Source organism: Bos grunniens, chromosome 27, assembly GCF_055505025.1.
Source record: "Bos grunniens cultivar Pamir isolate PY7600 chromosome 27, Bosgru_T2T1.0, whole genome shotgun sequence".
Classification (NCBI taxonomy): domain Eukaryota; kingdom Metazoa; phylum Chordata; class Mammalia; order Artiodactyla; family Bovidae; genus Bos; species Bos grunniens.
Genome location: NC_141191.1, coordinates 17,843,770 through 17,866,254, shown reverse-complemented (window position 1 = coordinate 17,866,254; position 22,485 = coordinate 17,843,770). Strand labels below are relative to the sequence as shown.

Genomic DNA, 22,485 nt, shown 5'->3' with positions numbered 1-22,485 from the left:
CTTTCACTGCGCTAATACAGGATTGGTCCATAACATTTGCTAACTCAATAAACAGAATACTTGCAGGGGAGTTAAAATGGGGTAGGTATATATTTACCATTTTAGAAAGGTTTTCAATTTATGTTGTTAACTGATACAGCCAAATTGCAAAACAATATATGGTATACTCCATTTCTATAAAAAGAGAAAAAAGTACCTATATCTCTAAAGAATATTCTTTTATAGTCTTAGAAAAGCTCTAGAAAATTATGTAAGACAGTGTGAATAGTAGTTACTCCCAGAGAAGGGAGAACTCTAGGTATATGTGTGAAGGAAAAAGGATTTAATTTTCATAGTAAACTCTTGCATGTTGTTTAAGCTTTTATCATGCCCATACTCTGTTCTTATTAACATAATAAAGAATGAATGATAATAATTCATATAAAATAAAGAAAGATAATAAAAAGAATGAATGAATGAATCATAATAAAAAGAATGAACACTGAGATGTACAGGCTCTGAAGATATGGCAGTGGCAGCAGATAAGAGCAGATTTAAAGTAGATTGAGCAATTGGATAGCAAAACCTCAAACCCATGGACTGCATCACAAGCAAAACTAGTTGGCAAAGTATCGGAGGGTAAGTATAAGCTATCAGCAGCATCATACCAGCATCCACACAGAAGAAATTAGAGGTATATGGCATTTGGCAAATCTAAGTAAACGTTCAGCTTTTGGATGTGGAAGTTTACATTTAGCCAGATCTCTAAAATTCCCCCTCATATAAACCCAGAAATGTTAAAGAAACAAATCTCTTTTTGTTTTCTTGCTGACTTGAATATACCAATGTCCTTATCCTTAAAATATGAAAAAAATAAACAACTATAAAGTTCTAAAAGAGGAAGATGAGATCTTTTAACATTTTGCTGCCATCAAGCTTGACCACTTTAGCAATAAACACACTTTAGTACTAAACCAAACTATTCTAAGATGCTTTGAAGACCTAAAATATGTTACTTTGGTCCAACACACCTTTACATCCATTCACAGAGGAAATTTTTGTTCCAAACTTGGGAAGTTTAATGACCCAGCATCATGGAATGATTGGTCCTTGTATAGAAAACAAAATTCTTCTCAACAGGAACATAATTAACTTAAGATAGTTTAAAGAGTGCTCATGAACCAATCAAATGCAATTTGAGAGAACATTTCTCCCATCTTTTTTGCTTTATGTTTTTGGACAGTTCCTGACAAGGCCTAGCAAAAGGCATAGGACTTTGAGGAACTGGCTAATCTGCTAAGCAAGTAGAGAATTTGACCATCCTCCATTTTGTGTTGAGACTGCAGAACCGCCTTTGCTTCATTAAGTTAATGAGCCAAGGTTTCTGGAGAAGCCACTCATTTGCAACGCACCTGCTTCTCACATGATCGACGTGTCGATAATGTCAGTGCCTGGTACCACCAGCCCCTCAGGTGGGGGGACGTGCTCCTTGGCATTTGGAAATGAGATGCACAGTTATGAAAATCCTCTTCCTTTGCCTCACAGTTTGCGTGCGTTCCAAGTTTCGAGTGATCATTTCAGTTGTGCTGCACTTTTGCAACATGAGATGATCACTTCTGGGTATCATTTTAAACTAGTCTAAGGAAAATGACGGACAGGGAGGCCTGGCGTGCTGCAGTCCATGGGGTCACAGAGAGTCGGACACGACTGGGTGACTGAACTGAACTGAACTGAGTGAAAACGAGAGGAAACAGATTGAAGAAATAGGGAACAGATAGGAAGTTGAACTTTTACACCTATAGTCATGAATTTAAAATAGTTCTGACAGAAAGAGGCACAGCAGGGAAAACCAGAGCTTTGTAATCAGAAAGATTGATGTTCGCATCACAGTTCTGTCGGTTAATGACTATGAATGACCTTGAGTGGCCTTAACTTCTACATCTGAATAACGGCTTTAGTGATACCCACTTTAGAGGACTATTGTGAGGATTAAATGAAATAGTGTATGCACATGTCTGGCATATAGTAAATATTCAATGAATGGTCATTACTATTATTAGTATCTTTCAGTGGTAATTTTACTTACCTATTTAATACTTTTTAGCAATTACAATTAAATAGCCTTAAGACTCTGTTTTACTTAACATGTTCTTTTTTAAAATCAGATATGGTTATACAAATATGACATGCTCTCTTCTTTCCTTCTAGAATACACTTAAGTCTCTATAGTGTATGATGTATCTGCTGATGCTCAAGTTAATCTGTAAGGTTATATTCTAGGCTACGTTCGTTCTCATTGTTTTGGCAGCTAGGGTCATGTCTCACATCTGAACTTCCAAGTCAGTAAGGGGATCACAATCACTGTCTCACCTTAGGTTTGGGGATTTCCTTGGCTACAATGGAAGAAATTCAACTGGTGCTTGGAATACCTGATCTTCTGCTTCAGAGCACTTCTCAGGGTTTTTCAACAGAAGAGGCTCATCTTGTCTGGTCCCTCATTCAACTTTCTGTGGTTGGGTAACACTGCTATTCCTCTGGGTTGTGAGAGGTGTCAAGGAGCATGTCATTTCAACATACAACACTAGATGGAGCAAAGAGATCGGTTTTTTTGGTTTTTTTTTTTTTAACGTGAAAATTCTAAATGCTGGAAAAATTAAATTTCATTTTAAAATTCAGTGACCGGATAGGCTACCCAGAGATTAGAGTCATTAGACACTTGAGTCTGCTCTTTGTTCCTTCCTTTCTTCTCTGTTTACTCATTCTCCTTGTTTGGACCTGCAGCAGCCTTGAGATTTGGGTTCCCTGGCAGTGGTAGAAAAAGCAGAGGGTTTTACCGTGATTGTTCAGGAGTAAGCATAAGAGGTACAGGGAGAGTTTTCCTATGTCCGTGGAAACTCAGGAGACTGATGTCCACGTCTGCTTTACACGCGTATGTTTTGCTGCCTGTCTTCTAAGTCTGTAGGGCTGCTAAATTGTGCCTACGGCCTACCCCTTTCTTCAGCATCCTTCCCCTCCCCGTCACTGGGTCCAGGTCAACAGTGAGCTGCTGTCTGGATCACAGGAATCTCTCCTTACCCCCCTCATCCAGCCTTCCCTGTACATCGCTCCCTTTTTTCTACAGCTTCATTTCTCTTATCTACATCCCTGCCTGGAAAAGCCCAACTTTTCATCAGTCCCCTCCCGTGTGTAACAGATGAATTGAATCAGACTGTATAATTCTGCTGTCACCTCCCCAATTTAAAGAGCTCATAATTCTTGGTCGAGATCAGTTCTATCCCTTTGTTCTTCTTCCCTTCTCTTTCCTGTGTTTCATCTCACGCACAGCCTTCTACAACATTTATTCTAAGTAAGCCCTGGTTCAGTCAATGAAGGGATGGCTAAGTGGAAGAAAGGCTAGTTCCCTTGACCTCGTCCATCTCTAACACTGACTTTCCTGTTTTCTCCCACCCGACCTCCTACCTCCCCTTCTACTTACTTGTCCTGATCGTTTAACTGTCCTTTGCCAGTGACTGAATGCAGGGCCCTTGCTCAGATTCCTCCCTTTCAAGTCAGTTCATTCGTGTAATCTTGCCTGTGCTCTCCTATTGCTTCCCTGCTGTGTCATTTTAATTGCTGCTGTTTTGGTATTTTGTTTTCCACATTTGTCTCTGGCTTACGTGCATTAGGTCTCTGCTCATTAAAATGGATTAACTGAGATATTTATTGAAGTGGCAGACTTGGACTCATCTCAGCTTGCAAATGAAATCGGAATCTGACTATAAGATTGTAAAAATAAAACTGAGCTGGTAAGTTGGATCATTGGGGAGTATCAGGTAAACATAAAAAATGAGTTAGCTTTAATTCTTCAGAAGACAGTCCACGGGTCAACAGTCTTAGAAGCAAATAAAAATGACAGACTGGGCCTGCTGTTCACCTCCATCTGGGCAATTCTCAGCCTTTACCAACAGATAACTGGTGTTCTGCCAATTATTTCTCTACTGTTTCTCATTATTTATATTAAATGTTGGGAGCAAAGTTTCTCCCAATTTGCACAGTCCGTTTAAAGAGCCATGGAGTATGTACAAAACTTTCCTGGTGACTCAGATGGTAAAGAATCTGCCTGCAATGCACAAGACCCGGGTTCAATTTCTGGGTCAGAAAGATCCCCTGGAGAAGAGAATGGCAACCCACTGCACTATTCTTGCCTGGAGAATCCCATGGACAGAGGAGCCTGGCCAGCTACAGTCAGCAGGGTCGCAAAGAGTTGGCTATGACTAAGTGACTAACACTACTTTTCATGTACAAAAGCACATTCACTTCTTTATATTTAAAACTAAGAATGGCTGGGATTTTGATAGGTAATTATATATTTAGAAGTATTTATCAAAAAGTTAATACGTGTAAAAATAAGGGTTTTTTTTCACACTATAAAGTGTTTCATAACAACTTAATACTACTTGTGATAAGATGAATGGGATAGAAAAATCATCTATGCCTTGGCTTGCTGATGTCATGTCCAAGCAGGAGAGAGTGCATCTGGGCCTGGAAATTAATTTCAGCACCGATCCCGGCTGAAAATAACTCAGGATGTTTGTTAAACTGACTTGGGCTTGAGTGGAGTTCAGATGGATGAAAACTCTGCTTCTCTGTGGGCGATTATAGGTTAGAGAGAAATTGATGTGCCCAATTTCCATTTCTTTAAAAAAAAAAAAAAAGCCTTGTGACTCAGTACCTTGTAGTAAAAAGAAAGGACTTGGTCATCAAGATGACTTTAGGTGTCATTTCTCCGTTTCCTTTTGCCTCCCGCAGGACTATTCGTCAACAAAGTAGACGCGCTAACTACTGGCTAACTTGAACTGAGTGGGCAGCAAAACTGTCCACACTGCACTCGGGTGGGTAAAGAAAACGTAGCTTCTCAATTTCTCTATAACCAATCACATCCCAGTCAGGAGTTTTGACCTGCTGGGGTTGGTGATGAAGACGAAGTAGGATGGTGAATCCAGATTTAGTTCAACCTGATTTTTTATTTTAAAATCCTCCTTCATTAGATGCTCAGGTGGCCCCTCTCAGCTTCTTCCCACCCTCTCCCAACACCAAGGGAACAGACACAACGGTTCGCTCTCCCCCCTCAAAAACTCCCCGCATTCACCACATCCTCCTAGCACAGCAGGTAGGGTCTCCTGACCAGCCTTGCTCCCCACAAGGTCTCTTCTCTACCATCAGGGCAGAAGCTCTGGGATCCCAGCACCTTTATACGCTTAAGAGATGCATATAATTCTTTCTTTTTTCCCCTCTCTCTTCATCTCTCTCCAGCTCCATGTCTCTCACTCCCTCCGGCTCACTCTTTTTTCTTTCTCATCCTCTTCTCTCCAAAGTCCAGCCTTTGGTCTCTCTCTTGCACACTGCACACAGCAACACGATTCCAATTCCATTGTTGCCGCAAGCAGGACTCCACGTTTCCCCAAAGCACTGAAACAAACTTCCTCAAGGCTGGGATGGCTGGCCATTGAGATTTACCCGAAATGGAAATCATGTTTGAAAGGAATTAGGTCAGAAAATACATTTCAAAAACCGTTGTGCTTATTACGAACCATCCCTCATATAAAGGGAGATAAGGAACTTTCTTTTCACAAATATTGCCATGTTTCATATGGGGGAAAAAATGAGTCCATCAGGTTGTTAAATGTGCCAAATGACATATTTTTGGCGGGGGAGGAAGATCGTGAAGGACGAATTCCCATTGGAAAAAGAACTAACGCAGAAAGCTGATCGCTATCTAGAAGTTCGGAGCCCCATCTGATTAACCGGCTGCACACTTGTTTGCTTCTTCATGGCTGACTCTCCTTTGAAATATGGAAGTCGGGGGCAGAGTCATCACTTGAAAGGAGCATGTCTCAAGGCCAGATTTCTTGGAGGCTGCAGAACTTTTCCTTGTGCCCATGAGCACTGGATGGAGCAAAGCAGGAGTCTTGTTTATTCTCCACCAGCAGCCAGAGGAGAGAGCCTGGGCCAGAGGCTGGGAGACCACCTCACTGTGACCTTGGGACTGACCTTGACTTCGGTCCCTTCCTGCTGACAGAAAAGGCAAGTGGGACCCCCGAAGCTAAGCGCTGAGAGATACCAACAGGACCAGGAAGCTGAACGCACAGGCAGTGCCCTAAATTCTTCTCATACTAAAACCCAGACAAGTTCCCCCTGTGCTCTGAAACTCACATACCTTCTTTTCTTATTAATCTCCCTTTCTGGCTATTATTCAAGGACTGCGAATGAATCCCTTCTCAGGCTCTTAGGCTTTTTAAGCTGTAGAAAGAGAATGAAAAAAGTGCACCCTAAGACCTAGGATTTCTTTTTCTTCCTTTTGTGTTGCCAGCGAATCCCTCTGAAAGGCGAGCTGGCACAGGTTCCAGGAATTTGTGTAAATGCCGGATAGAGATCTACTGCCGTTTCTGCAGCAGCCAGGCGTTTCCAAAAATGGTGTGAGCTGCTGGCCTGCACTTTTAGGGCAGTGACCAGCCAGGGACCCGTGTGCTCTCCCACCTGCACAGAGGGCCAACGCATTTCTAATCTGGGCTTTTTACTAGTCGAGGGGAGAGGGTGTCCCATACATTGTAGTCACTCTATGAGCAAAATTGCTGCATTTACAGCCAAGTGATGAAGGCACACATGTCGTCTCCGTCTCCTCACTTTGGTTTCTTCCTGAGGAATCTCAGAAAGTGGGATGGAAATGCTGTGCCTGCAACTCGAAGTATTTTTCCATGGAAAGGGCCATCATTTGCTTTTGTTTAATTCTCAAAGGGTCTGCTGACTTTTCTCCAGTATTTCCTGAGGGCCAGCTGTATGCTGGGCGCTGTGGTTTATAGTAAGCCTACAGCTGAGGACAGGGGGGACAGTGTCCCTGCATGAGTGTGTGTGTGTGCGCTAAGCCGTTTCAGTCATGTCCAACTCTTTGACATCCCATGGACTATAGCTCGCCAGGTTCCTCTGTCCATGGGATTCTCCAGGCAAGAATATAGGAGTGGGTTGCCATGTCCTCCTCCAGGGGATCTTCTCAACCCAGGGACTGAATCCAAGTCTCATAGGTCTCCTGCGTTGGCAGGCAGGTTCTTTACCACTAGCAAGTAGAACTTACAAATGAATGAGGTAGGAGGACGCATTGAGCAAATAAAACTCAACAAACAACCACATGTATTTTATTTTGTTCTGAGGGCCCTGGCACTAGAAGGAAATCAATAGGGTAATGGACATGCATCTAGTCTGGTGGTAGGAGCAGTAAATATTATGGATTGGCTTTTACGACTCCTATTCCAACACACTTACAGAATCCCTTCCTGAAGTCTAGCTACAACGCTATGTTGAACTGTAGCAGCAGAAAAGCCAAAAAATAAAAAATTCAAAAGGCACTCCCCAGGCTCCCTTGTAGCGAAGGGCTGACTGTGGTCTCAAGGAGGCGATGAGCAGTGCCAGGCAGTGAAGAGCTGGACTCAGTTGCCAGTCTGTTAGATTCATCCAGATTACTCGCCCAGAAACTCTCTCCTGATCTCCACGTTGTAGATGCCGAGTGGCAGCTGGCGGCAGTGACACCAACAAGGGACACATCGGTGCCATGTCGCCCCTCCCAGCTGCTGCCCCTGACCACAAAGCTCCCGGCAGCCCTGGCTCAAGGGCAATCCCTGCCTCTCTCCCCAGGGTAACTACCCTAGGTGGTGGAGTGGTAAGGAATCCACCTGTCAGTGCAGGAGACTTCCAGAGACTCGAGTTTGATCCCCGGGCCGGGAAGATCCTTTAGAGGAGGAAACGGCAACCCACTCCAGTACTCTTGCCTGGAGAAGCCCATGGACAGAGGAGCCTGGCGGGCTACAGTCCATGGGGTCACAGAGAGTCAGGCATGACTGAGCATAAGCACAAGAACTACATCGAGATAATGACCCCGAGGTGATTCCTTTCTTTTTTTAAATTAAGTTATAAAGCAAACTTCGGGAGATGGTGAGGGACGGGGAGGCCTGGAGTGCTGAAGTCCACAGGGTGGCAAAGAGTTGGACATGACTGGGCGACTGAACAACAATAACAACACAATATCATATTAGTTTTAGGTGTACAACATAGTGATTTGATAGTTTTATAACATTATGAAGTGATCACCACAATGATTCTAGGTACCATCTGTCACCATGCAAGGCTGTTCCAATGTTCTAGACTATATTCCCTGTGCTGTCATGACATCCTCATGGCTTCATTATTTTATAGCTGGAAGTTTGTACCTGTTAATCCCCTGCACTTATTTCGTCCATCCTCCTCACCTACACCCTCCCCTCTGGCAGCTACCCATTTATTCTCTATATCTACGGGTCTGCTTCTGTTTCGTTTTGTGTGTTTGTATTTCTGATCCCGCATGTAAGTGAAATCATGTATCATTTATTTTTCTCTATCTGACTTAGTTCACTTAGCATAACACCCTCTGAGTCCATTCATGTGGCTGCAAATGGCAAGGTTTTACAACTCAATGTCAAAACAACCAAAAAACAGGTAGAGGACATGAACAGACATTTTTCCAAAGACGAGATACAGATGGCCGACAGGTGCGTGAGAAGGTGCTCAGTATTACTGATCATCAGGGAGATGCAAATGAAAATCACAATGAGATACCACCTCAGACCATAGTCAGAATGGCTATCATCAAAAAGATAATAACAAGGGCTTCCCTGGTGGCTCAGTGGTAAAGAATTCACCTGCCAATGCAGAAGGCATGGGTCCGATCCCTGATTCGGGAAGATCCCACGCGTGGTGGAACAGCTAAGTCCGCGTGCCACAACTATGGAGCCTGCGCTCTAGAGCCCGGGGGCGCAACCACTGAAGCCCATGGGCCTAGAGCCTGTGCTTCGCAATGAGAGAAGCCGTCACTGTGAGAGGCCAGCGCACCGCAACTGGAGGAAGCCCGAGCCCAGCAAAAGACCCAGCACAGCCAAAAATAAAGAAAGAAAAGATACTAACAAGCGTTGGTGAGGACGCACAGAAAAGGGAACACTTGTGTGCTGTTGGTAGGAATGGAACCAGCTGCAGTCCCCACAGAAGGTATGGAGGTACCTCAAAAAACTAAAAATCGAGCTACCATATGATCTGGCAACTCCACTTCTGGGTATTCATCTGAAGAAAACAAAAACCCTAACTGGAAGAGATACACGCCCCCCAGTGTTCCCTGCAGCACTATTTAAAATAGCCGAGATAAGAACCAACCCAAGAGCTCATCATCAGATGAATGGATAAAGACGATGTGGAATACTCAGTCAGTTCAGTTCAGTTCAGTCGCTCAGTTGTGTCCGACTCTTTGCGACCCCATGAATCGCAGCAGGCCACGCCTCCCTGTCCATCACCAACTCCCGGAGTTCACTTAAACTCATGTCCATCGAGTCGGTGATACCATCCAGCCATCTCATCCTCTGTCGTCCCCTTCTCCTCCTGCCCCCAATCCCTCCCAACATCAGAGTCTTTTCCAATGAGTCAACTCTTTGCATGAGGTGGCCAAAGTACTGGAGTTTCAGCTTTAGCATCATTCCTTCCAATGAACACCCAGGACTGATCTCCTTTAGAATGGACTGGTTGGATATCCTTGCAGTCCAAGGGACTCTCAAGAGTCTTCTCCAACATCACAGTTCAAAAGCATGAATTCTTTGGCACTCAGCCTTCTTCACAGTCCAACTCATATCCACACATGACCACTGGAAAAACCATAGCCTTGACTAGATGGACCTTTGTTGGCAAAGTAATGTCTCTGCTTTTGAATATGCTATCTAGGTTGGTTGTGACTTTCCTTCCAAGGAGTAAGCGTCTTTTAATTTCATGGCTGCAATCATCATCTACAGTGATTTTGGAGCCCCCCAAAATAAAGTCTGACACTGTTTCCACTGTTTCCCCATCTATTTGCCATGAAGTGATGGGACCAGATGCCATGATCTTCGTTTTCTGAATGTTGAGCTTTAAGCCAACTTTTTCAACTCTCCTCTTTCACTTTCATCAAGAGGCTTTTTAGTTCCTCTTCACTTTCTGCCATAAGGGTGGTGTCATCTGCATATCTGAGGTTATTGATATGTCTCCTGGCAATTTTGATTCCAGCTTGTGCTTCTTCCAGCCCAGCGTTTCTCATGATGTATTCTGCATCTAAGTTAAATAAGCAGAGTGACAGTATACAGCCTTGACGTACTCCTTTTCCTGTTTGGAACCAGTCCGTTGTTCCATGTCCAGTTCTAACTGTTGCTTCCTGACCTGCATATAGGTTTCTCAAAAGGCAGGTCAGGTGGTCTGGTATTATGTGGAATACTGAAGGGAAGTCCCTCAGTCCTGTTCGACTCTTTGCGACCGCATGGACCTACCAGGCTCCTCTATCTATGGGATTTTCCAGGCAACAGTACTGAAATGGATTGCCATTTCCTTCTCCAGCAGATCTTCCCGACCCAGGGATCGAACCCAGGTCTCCCGCATTGTAGACAGACGCTTTACGGTCTGAGCCACCAGGGAAATCCTTATGTGGAATGCTGCTGCTGCTGCTAAGTCGCTTCAGTCGTGTCCGACTCTATGCGACCCCATAGACGGCAGCCCACCAGGCTCCCCCGTCCCTGGGATTCTCCAGGCAAGAACACTGGAGTGGGTTGCCATTTCCTTCTCCAATGTGGAATACTACTCAGCCCCAAAAGACCATGGCTTCCTTGTGCCCGGGGCAGGCCCAGCACTTTCTGCCCCTCCCCAAGGGCAGGGATCTCCCTCTGCTCCTCCCTCCGAAGCGGAGTCGGGGGCCAGGCGCGTTTCCTGCTCCGCCCTCCACCCTTCTCCCGCGCCCACAGCGGAGGGCCGTGCGGAAAAGACACCAGGGCACCTGCTCCCTGAGTCTCGGGCTCCCGGACATTACCAGTCATCTCACTGGCCTGCCATCGGCCTCTCAGCATCTGTGAAAGTTTTAGCTGTTTTCTCCCACCCGCTTTGGCAGCTCCATCCTCCCCCACCACCCACCCCCGCGCTCTGTCAAAGTGAGTCTTGCCACCCACTTCCCCTCCACCGGCTTGTCAACTTCTCAGAATAGAGTTGATTGCTTTCTGATGTGCTCAAAAAATGTTTATGATTCTGTAAGTTAGCTGGCCTTTTCTCACTGCTGAAGGATGCCGCAGGGGGCGGGGGAGGGGGCGGTGACATCTCCTCCAAGCTGTCCACATCCAAGCGGAAGCAGAGGCAGAGATCTCTTTGAGGGGCTGGGGGGTGTCTGGAGTGTGATTCTCTCCCTGATCAGAGATCATAGCACCTGCGCTACTAAAAGCTTCCGATGTGAATCGTTCGTTACTTCACGGAGCATTTATGAAGCTTCTGCTATTTGCACATCACCATGTAAAGAGTTGAGGACACAAAGATGAATAAGGCACAGTCTTTGCCCTGCAGTTACTCACAACCCAGGGACAGCAATGGACATAAACAAGCGTGATGAAGCTGAGTGATGAAGCCATAATAGGAGTGGAAGCAGGCACAGAGGGAACACTGGCCTGAGGAAACAGGACACAGGGCACCGAGGATGTGTAATTTTCTGAGTTATTTCTGAAATTTTGGGCAAGAGTTTTCCACTCAGAAAGGGTGAAGGGCATTTATGAAGAATTTACTCAAAAGTGTTATATGTAAACAAAAGCATTTACATAGAAGTATGCCTTCCATTCCTCATTCACAAATAAGGAACTGGAATTCTGTCTTTTATTCTTATTCCAGGGTTAGCTGGATCAGAATTCTCTTTTTGAGGTCTAGTAGGTCAACCCCATCTTAGCCACAGTCAGCTCTAATAACAGGGAATCTAGTAGAGGGTATTTGATTAAAATCAGTATGTTTTTCTTAAAACAGAAGTTTGAAAACTAGTATCTAGGATGCTGTCATTCACACTATCCTTTTCATATTTTATGAAAGGATATTTTCATATCCTTTCCTTTTTTTTTGGAACCTCTAGACTTGTTGTAGCCCAAGTACAGGCGGCGCTAGAGATAAAGACTACAGATGGCATCACCTATAGATAGTCTGGTTGACCTAGAACCTGCTCATCTTACAGAAAGGCTGAGTTCACCTGGAGGGCTCAGAGCTGACTGTGGCTAAGATGGGTTTGACCTGCTAGACCTCAAGAAGAGAATTCAGATCCAGGCTAACTCTGAAATAAGAGTCAGAATTTCAGTTCCTTATTCGTGAACGAGGAATGGAAGGCACACTTTTATGTAACCTGTTGTACCCCAAGTACAGGTGGCTCCAGTGATAAAGACCACAGGTGGCACCACCAGCTCAATGGGCATGAGTTTGAGCAGGCTCCGGGACTCGGTGATGGACAGGGAAGCCTGGCTGGCGTGCTGCAGTCCGTGGGGTTGCAAAGAGTCAGACACGACTGAGCTACTGAACTGACTGAACTGAGTGATAAAGAATCCTGCCAATGCAGGAGACGTAAGAGATGCAATATGGGTTTGATCTCTGGGTTGGAAAGATTGCCTGGAAAAGGAAATGGCAACCCACTCCAGTATTCTTGCCTGGAAAATCCCATGGACAGAGGAGATTGGCCAGCTACAGTGCGTGAGGTTGCAAAGAGTCAGACACGGATGAAACAACTTAGCACGCACACAAGTGCATGGATGTCTGGCTATTGCTCGATCCGGACCACGGGAAGGAGATGGCAGCCTGGCTCGGAAAAGAAAAGGGATGCCATGCGGTAGCCAAGGCTCTCTTTTTTGGGGTCCCTTTCAGCCCAGTCCGATGTGTCAGTGCCAAGACAGGACTATCGGAGCCAAATAGGGACTGGCCAGAGTGAGATGCCCAGGTGAGGGCACGGGACACGGGCCAACAGTAAACAGAATATTCGCAGGGCAGAGGATGTCAATTACCAGGCATGGAAGCACAGCAACGCATCAGTCTGTGGACAAACCCAAGAGCAGAAGCTGGTGACGCAGACAAGGACGGGACAGAAGGCAGGACGGGAGGCTAGGCTGCCCCTGGGGTCTCATGAGGTGGGTGAGTGGTTGGTGGAATCTGTCTGGAGATCACAGACTCAGCCCGGTTTGCCTCGTCTCCGTCAGCATTTGCCTAACATTCCTAAGAGCCGTGCTCGACAGACACACAAAAACACACGGGCCACACGTTCCGAACCAGAACAAGACAGAGCAAGTCAAGCCCAGCGGACTGCACGAATCTGTATACTTGGGAAGCCACAGGATGTGCCTTAAAACATTCAACCTTATGACAATACCTTCTGAAAAGTAACATTTGAACTATGGATACAATTTATAGTAAAGGCTCAAGCCTTGTAATTCTATAAAATAGAAATATTTTAGCATTTGAAAATTTTTCCTTTTCTTTAACCATTGACTAAAGAAACAAGCTGGTGAAGAGAGAATCAGACTATAGAAGAGGATGAGAAATGGATGTTGTAGAAAATCCTACAGCGTGGCACTGTGTAGGCTGGCACCTCCATGTCCTCATGCCTTGGTATTTAAGGTTCCACTTGGGCAGGGGTGGAGGTGCTGAGCCCTGCAGAGAGAAAGTTAATTCCACATGGAAATTAAACAGCTGGTTGGTTCTTGGTTGTTTCAGCATTGCTTTGATCTCTTTTGCTGTTATTTTGGAGGAGGAAACGGCAGCTTACTCCAGTATTAGGGAAATCCCATGGACAGAGGAGCCTGGTGGACTAAAGTCCATGGGGTTGCAAAGACTCGGACACGACTAAGGAGATTAAGAACACATGCATGCTGTTACCTTGAACTTTCAAATAAGCAGGAAGTAAGATAGCTGTCAACTTTTGCCTAACATGACCTTCAATATCTTGAAGTCATTATTAAAGAATCCTCCATACACCCCCCAAATTACATTGAGCAATTGTTTTCCTGCTTGGAAACGTTCTTTCATATTCTATCTTCCCCAGCCCAGCAGACGAGAGTGTGTCCTCTTGTTTTGCTTCTGAATCTGAGATTTTACTGAGAATATTTTTCCAGTGAAGGCAGAAAAAAATAAAAAATAAAAAACAAAACACCATTATATTACATACTTTGAATGTAAGTGTCACCACCCAATTTTTAACCCTAATGTAGGGGGAAATTCATCAATCCAAGCTATTATTTATGATCATGCTCTTCCTTGTATTTTAATGACCTGTAAGTGATTTAAAACAAGCTTGTCTGGTGGTGACACTTAGCAGGAAGCTACTGTTACCGACCTGGGGCAACTCCCTCTGCTGTCTGTGTCCTTCCACACTGAGCGAATGTGTGCTCATAATAATGGTGGCACTAAACTGGGGCATTGTTCCTTTGTCGACTTGTTGCCTACTTTAATAGTAATAAAAATACAGGTTTAAAATGTACAGAAATGGGAAGAAATTAGTAGAGAATATTGCTATGAGGATCTTATAATTGACACACTTTCTTAATTTTCTTTGCATAACCAGTGTTCACTAGATGGTTTTTGGCCTTATTCTACTGAAATAACCAATTTTATTTTCATTTTGACTTCCACCTGGCAAAGCCACTTAAGGCTACTGCCATGAATCTCACTTTGGACCTCAGCATCCTCTTCTATAAAATGAGAAGTAAAATGACACAATGAACAAGGTGTAACTCCTGAAACTTAAAGATATTAAAAAAAAAATTCCTCTGAAAATAAGGGTTATACAATCCTTAAAGAAAATCTCTTTGGGTGAATCACAAAAGGGTAAGAATGTATATCTCTCAAAGTTTAAAATCATCAATTAAACATTTTCTACCTGGCAAGACTTTTCATTAGTAGGTCTAGAAGGCAGAATATTGCATAGGATATAGATTGTTTCCATTAATTGTTTGTGTGTGTATGTATGTGTGTGTATACATAAATTTTTCATTATTATGGTTTGTCTGTAGGTAAAAATCCTAAAATACAGGGTTAAATTAACAAATTCTTTTCACTGAAAATAGATAAACACGCATTTTCCTCAATAACAACAGTTGGTAAGAGCTTTATACTTTTAAACTGTTTTCATATACTTTTACTTGATCCTCATCATAGTGCCATGGGGATGGACAGCAGACATCAGTGCCTCATTTGATGAAAAACTACATACATAACTGATAGAGACAGAGGCATCTTGGATTTGTCGTTAGAAAAGCTGAATTATGAATAAAATGGACACATGACTCACTTCCCCAAAGGCTGCATCAGATCAGGCAGTCATTACCCAGACAAGTCAGACAAGACCAGGGTTATTTGGGCCTGGATTTTATCCTGTAAATTGTATCCATTGTTTCCTTCACTTTGGTGGCAGCAGATTGCTCTGGAAGTTACTGGCCGCATCAGGCAGCTAGAGAAAAACAAGTGCCTCGACCTCCAATTCTCACTGTGACCACTAGAGTGCAGTGTTGCTCTCTGCACATCTTAACCAGTCTCCACTCTGATGCGAAGAATTAACTCGTTGGAAAAGACCCTGATGCTGGGAAAGATTGAAGGCAGCAGAAGAAGGGGACGACAGAGGATGAGATGGTTGGATGGCATCACCGACTCAATGGACATGAGTTTGAGTAAACTCTGGAAGTTGGCAATGGACAGGGAGGCCTGGTGTGCTGCAGTCCACGGGCTCGCAAAGAGTCAGACAAGACTGAGCGAATGAACTGAACTCTAAGAGAAAAGACTGGAGTCCTGCAATCAATCTATACCACTGCCTCACAGGGTGCACTGGCGCAGTCAGTGTTAGGGACATGGCTTTGAATCCCCAGTTCTAGACAATGTCTCATTTGCCAGCCCCAAGCACTAGCGGATGACTGGCCTCTATACCACGTGGTGTGGTTTCGGTGGAGGGAAGGAGACAGTGTCTCTTTTCACTCACCAGTTTCCACTTGGGGGCTCTAAGTAAGTCTTGAAAACCTTGAGTCCTCTTCCTAAGTGTTAAGCTATCAATGAGTAATTGTCACCATAGGCTCAAAGATTTTTAGCCTGATTCATTTCCTAGAGAGAACAGTGAATGTATTGCTCTGATCACATTATTAGGCATCAAAAAAAAAAAAATTTATAAGGGGTAGGAGAGGAGGAGAGTTAAATAATTCTCTGCTCCTGTGATTAACTATGACATAAAAATACTATATAAAAACCACTACATAAAAAATATATTGCCATACCTTAAGTATAACCTACTTCTCCTGATGCTTAAAATGCCTCTGTGGGTGTGTAGGGGGAGAGATGTTTCTCACGACTGCGCTACAACTGAGTGTTTCTAGGAGGATATAAAAGTAGCCTGTAAAACTTTTTACTGTGGAAAGAAATGATCCCTAACTTTGCCTGGCTTCAGGGCCAGAATGGCTGGTGCTGGTTACAACGCTGACAGCAGATATTAACTACGGGTCTGTGAAATTTCTGCAACGAGATGAAGCCATGTCTGTGCGTGCGCCATCCCTCAGTCGTGTCCAATGCTTTGTGACACCATAGACGGCAGCCCACCAGGCTCCTCTGTCTATGGAATTCTCCAGGCAAGAATACTGGAACACCACATCTTATTAAGGTTAAGTCTTGGAGTTTCAAGGTCTCCTTCCTCTGAACTGAGTATCTGTGTCCATCTGGCACTTACCTTCTACCACCTTGTGTATTAAGCAATTTCCAGGGAGACTAGATTAAAAATTCATTTCAATTCATAAGACCTGTCTACAAATGTCTTACAGCACAGGTGCTGAGCTCTGAACTGAAGTGTCTTGATGTAAGAGGCTGGCTTCTACACAGCTAACCAAGCTTTGAGTTCTTGGGCAGCCCTTTGACACCAGTGATCTGTTTTGCTGGTCGTGCTTCCTGCAGACACACGCTCTCCAGGCAGCCCCTCTTGGCAATGCCCAGCTTCCCTCTGCTATCTCAGGGAATCCTGGAGCGGTCTCACCGACACCCTCCCAGGTTCTGCCTCATACACCTGCCCTTGTTCTCGTCTGTTTTCCTCAAAGCCCCACGAGAGCCAGGCTTCCTTCTAGGGCTGCTGCCCATGTTACAGAAGAGGGAAGTCCCGAGGGAGTGTGTCCCAGGGAGCCCGAGCTGCTGACCCCCCTCGGGGTCTTCAGTAGACCAGGACAGTCCTTTCTCACCGTCTGTCCCTGTACATCCAGGTTGAGGGACCAACCAATCAAAGCTAAACTCTCCTCCTCTCTTTTCATCACCACGTGTCTATGCCTCTTGAGAGTCCCTTGGGCTGCAAGGAGATCAAGCCAGACAATCCTAATGGAGATCAACCCAATATTCATTGGAGGGACTGAGGCTGAAGCTGAAGTTCCAATACTTTGGTCACCTGATCTGAAGAACTGACTCATTGGAAAAGACCCTGATGCTGGGAAAGACTGAAGGCAGGAGGAGGAGGAGGCAGCAGAGGATGAGATGATTAGAATAGCATCACTGACTCAGTGGACATGAACTTGAGCAAACTCTGGGAGACAGTGGAGGACAAGCGAGCCTGGTGTGCTGCAGTCCCTGGGGTTGCAAAGAGTCAGACACGACTTAGTAACTGTATAACAACAATGACAATCTGTGACAACCCCTGGCTCTTTCTCTTCAGTCACAGATTTCTGTCCCCCCTTCATCTCAGACACCTCTCAATCCCACCACAGCCTCCCCACAGAAACAGATCACAAAAGATACCATCCGTCAGTAAGTTCACAGGTATGACTTTGCCAGTTCTCACTCCTTAGTAAACTGTCTGGAGTAAACACTGATGATTTGCAGAGAGTTGTCAGGACAAGTGTGGGCATGTGCCCTAATTTTAGGGGTTACCAATCTGGCTAATGACTATACTGGCAGGCACTAACATAAGCATCCTTTAGAGTTTTAACACTGAATTCACTTGTTTGCATGGACCATACAGCAGAATCCATCTTTGATTGATTTCTAGTGATTTCATCTTAACCTTATCTCTCTAGTGATCATGCAGTTCTCCAGGTCAGGGAATGGGTCTTATTGCTATGATATACTCACCCCATAACCTCCATTGTAAGGATCCCAAGTTCTAACTGCTCCTCTCATATTTCCAGCTCCTCTCCCTCTCTGTCTCCCTCTCCAACAATCCCTTCCAACAGGAATGTCACCTCCACAGAGAACTTTTCTCCCCAAGCTTCCTCTCCTCTGCTTCATTCCATGGCACTTATCACCTCTGACACCCCATCAATTTTTACTGCCAGACCCCCCTCCCTAAGAAATCAGTTCCATAAAGGAGCTTTTGTCTATGTCATTCACTGCTGTAGCCTCAATGCCCCCAAAAGTGTCTCACACATAATCAACACTCAATAAACATGTGTTGAATAAATCAGTAAATCAAGCTTTTAACACAGCATTTCCCCACAGTGGGCAGTTAAGAAATACTCATTTATCTGTGTTAATACAGTTATGTTTTCATCGGTTCAGGGAAGTGGAAGGTCAAGTGTCCCTTATACATGGGGCCAGAAGAGCCTGTGCAAGCTTGCCACCCGTTAAAAATCTCCAGAAACAGTTTAAATGCCTTTTTTTTTTTTTTTTTTGGTAGCAAAATAAGCAAAGGATGCTTTGACATGAAGACTTTGGGACTGGAATCACGGAAGGCCCTGGAACTAGCTTGGCTTCTAGGATGATCAGTTCAGGGGTTTCAAACCAATTTGTACAGCAGGACTCTTTAATGGAATCAAGCATTCAAAAACCATTTATGTAGTGTAAAGCATTCATACTGTACAAATGCAGGGAAACATATGAGAGAAATTCCATGTTATGCATCCATAACATGACGATCTTGTCTTGATTAGCAAGGCTCTGTGTTACAGAATGTGGAGAGTATTCATTGGGGGCAATTAATACTTTTCAATACTAACTCTTACTAATATTTCTCTTTTTCCTTCCTAGTGGGGGAGAGTAGATATGACTATCCCATTGCCCCAAGTGTTATTTGACACTGAGAATATAGGTGTACTACCCATGTCTTTTTTTTTTTTTTTTTTCAGCTTTAACAGGATGTAGCCCACCGGGCTCCTCTGTCCTTGGGATTCTCCAGGCAAGAATATTGGAATGGGTTGCCATGCCCTCCTCCAGGGGATCTTCCCCACCCAGGAATTTAACGCAGGTCTCCCACATTGCAGGCAGATTCTTTACTGTCTGAGCCATCAGGGAAGCCCTTATTGGGATATAATTGACATATAACTTTATAAAGTTTAGGGTGTACAATGTGGTGATTAGATGTGTGTATGTATGAAAAAAACAATACCATATCCAGGCTGGTTAACACACCTCTCAGGTCACAGAATTACTATTTCTTGGTTGTGGTTTTGGCCATGAGAATATTTAAGATCTAGTCTCCTAGAAACTTTCAAGTATGCAATTCGGTGTTGTTAACTATAGTCACTGTGCTCTTCACTGGATCCCCAGCACTGTTTATCCTATAATCGGAAGTTTTTATCTTTCGCATTATCTGTATTTTGATGCTTTGCATCTGGGTGTCCTTGCTGACCGAGGAGGAACTTCCTCTTCCAGGATGAACCAATTGCTGGAGATAATAAAACACATCTCTTCCTTGGCCTTTCGAAAGCTTCACCTTTCAAAAAGAAAGCCAGTTATCCTGGAGCCCACAACCCTGACTGCCTCCTCTATTGGTTTCTTAGACTCAGGGCGAGTTCCTGCAGTAATTATCACAGAAGTCAGCACAGCCTCTATGCTCTGGAGCCTGTGAAAAATCATTCAAACTAGTGATCCCTAAGACTGCTCACACAGCGTTGCGTGCTCCTTCCTAGAGAAGCCAGGAGAAAGGTTCTTGCCCACATTTTTCCTTTGTTCTCCCTGCCTCCCGAATGCCCCCTAGGTACCCGCTGTGGTGTGGTGTGGCCCCTCTTCTTGGGGCCTGTGAGTAACAAACTATCTTTCACTGGTAATCATTTCCTGATGCTTTGGTCTTGCCATACCTCAATAATTATAAAACCTGTATCTTAAAACAGGGGCTTCCCAGGTGACCCAGTGGTAAAGAATGTGCTTGCCAATGCAGGAGATGTGGGTTTGATCACGAGGTGGGGAAGATCCCCTGGAGAAGGGAATGGCAACCCACTGCAGTATTCTAGCTAGGAGAATCCCATGGACAGAGGAGCCTGGCGGGCTACAGTCCATGCGGTCCCAAAGAGTCAGACACGACTGAGCAACTAATGCTTCCACTTTCTTTCAACACTGTGTACATGGTCCTGATTCTGCAGCTTTGATTTACTGCAGAAATAATCACGTCCTGAGGTTACATTTCTTTTCTTGGCAAGCGTCCCTTTTCTTCGCATCCCCTATGCCCTGTTCTCTTTATCTCCATGGTCCTCATCACTTTTATACGGTCAGTTCCGTGTGTTTTTCTGTCCCTCTCTCTGGAATGGGAGTGCTAGGGGGCCAGGACCCCTGTCTAATGATTTGCTGCTGTAACACCAGAGCAGAGCAGTGCTTGGCACCCAGCAGAGGCTCAATAAGCCCTACTGAAGGAGTATCTATGAGAAAGAACATGCTAGTGTGGAATTCACAGAGCTGTTTCCAATCAAGGGTTGAGATAGGTAGAAATATGTGTGATCTCCCCAGAGGATGGAGGAGGAGATGGGGCAGAGATAGTGCATCGTAGGGTTCCCTGTCTTGGCCATTTTCTGGCTCCACGGGCCCAAAGTACTTAGGGTGATTCTCAGTTAGAGGAATGGGGATAACACTTAGCAGGTGTGTGTGATGTTTATTACATTCAGGTAAGCTGAAGAGCTGGAGAAGGCAATGGCACCCCACTCCAGTACTTTTGCCTAGAAAATCCCATGGACGGAGGAGCCTGGTAGGCTGCAGTCCATGGGGTCGCTAGAGTCGGACACAACTGAGTGACTTCACTTTCATGCATTGGAGAAGGAAATGGCAACCCACTCCAGTGTTCTTGCCTGGAGAATCCCAGGGATGGGGAAGCCTGGTGGGCTGCCATCTATGGGGTCGCACAGAGTCGGACACGACTGAAGCGACTTAGCAGCAGCAGCAGTAGCACCAAGCTGAAGAGCTAGGCAGACACAGAAGCAGATGAAAAGCAGTCTGCTTCCAGCTGTTTGCTTATCTGAAACACCCATGAATTTGACGTACTTGGGTAATACCTATGGTCTTGCCTGTGATGAATCAAATTCTGAATAATAAGAATACTTTGGAGGCAAACATTCAGATGAATTGATTTCTCTACTTAACACACGCTTGCCAGAAAATCCTTTTTAATGAGTCCCTTGTTGAAAATAGTTTTAAGGTATTTAAATAGACTTCTTTCCTTAATAACATAATATGCTGAGTACGATTAACTTGTATTTGGATAATATGGTAGTATTTCATTAGCATTAACCTGAAGCTTAACTGAGCTGAGGTAATGTAATATTGGAGAAAGAGCTTTATCTTGAAGTTCTATTTTCTATCCTCATTTGACCTGATCCAGCCGAGAGTGACCTTTACTAAGCCACATTATTTTAGACTTTACTGTTTTGCCTCTCAATAATGGTATAGGGCTTCGCAGGTGGCCCAATGGTAAAGAATCCATCTGCAATGCAGGAGATGCGAGAGATGCAGGTTCAATCCCTGGGTCGGGAAGATCCCCTGGAGAGGGAAATGGCAGCCCACTCCAGTATTCTCGCCTGGGAAATCCCATGGACAGAGGAGACTGGTGGGCTTCAGTCCATGGGGTCACAAAGGAGTCAGACATGACTTAGCGACTAAACCACCACCACCAAGGGGAGGGGACTAAATGACCTGAGAGTTATTGGACTGTAATGGGCTATTATTCCACATAGTTCAGATACAGAATAGGTGAGAGGAAAGGGTTTTTACATGATGATCAAATCAAAGACTCAGGAAACCATGGATTTAAAACATACATTTAAAAATCCCTCTTTTCATTTGACCATCATGATTTTTTAGAGTAAATAAATGAAAAGCAAAGATTCTAGGTACTTGGTAAATTTAATAATGTAGTCTCAGTTACATTATATTTTAATGATTACAGAGTTCTACCTCTGTATTCCCAGTAAGGACAGAATTGTACATCTGATCATGATCAGCAATGAGTAATACATTTTATAAAATTATAGACTTAGTCTCAGGGATCTAGATATCACTTGGTCTATTCCTTATATCTTTATGTACAAGAAAAAAATGGAGGTGAAAGTGTGTACATATTTTGTCTGTGTGTGTGTGTGTGTGTGTGTATGTATAAAAGACAAGAAGGTAAAAGATGATTTCCCCCCCCACTTTAAACTTTTGGATTAAGCTAATCCACAGCCATCCAAACTAGTATATTCTATGTCCCTAGTTTCTCAAAAGGATGAATCTGTGGAAAACAAAACAAAAATCCAAGAACATCAAGTTCTTGGATTTTACTAGTCTGTTAGATTTGCATGGAATATTCACATGTAACCTCTGAAAGGAAAAACAACGAAGGCATTGACAAGTCTGTGTGGAGTCCGTAAAAACTTTGTGGATGGTAAAAGTATTATCAGGCCTCAAAACTTGAGATCAAATGGTCCTGGAAGTTGGGGAGCATCCAGTATGAGAATGAAAATA

General features: G+C 44.3%; 1 protein-coding gene across 2 annotated transcripts in view; it reads right to left on the bottom strand.

Annotated features, from left to right (window-relative positions):
• TLR3 (toll like receptor 3) overlaps positions 1-22,485 on the bottom strand; it is a 189,350-nt gene that overhangs the window by 26,100 nt on the left and 140,765 nt on the right. The gene's annotated exons all lie outside the window — the stretch shown is intronic.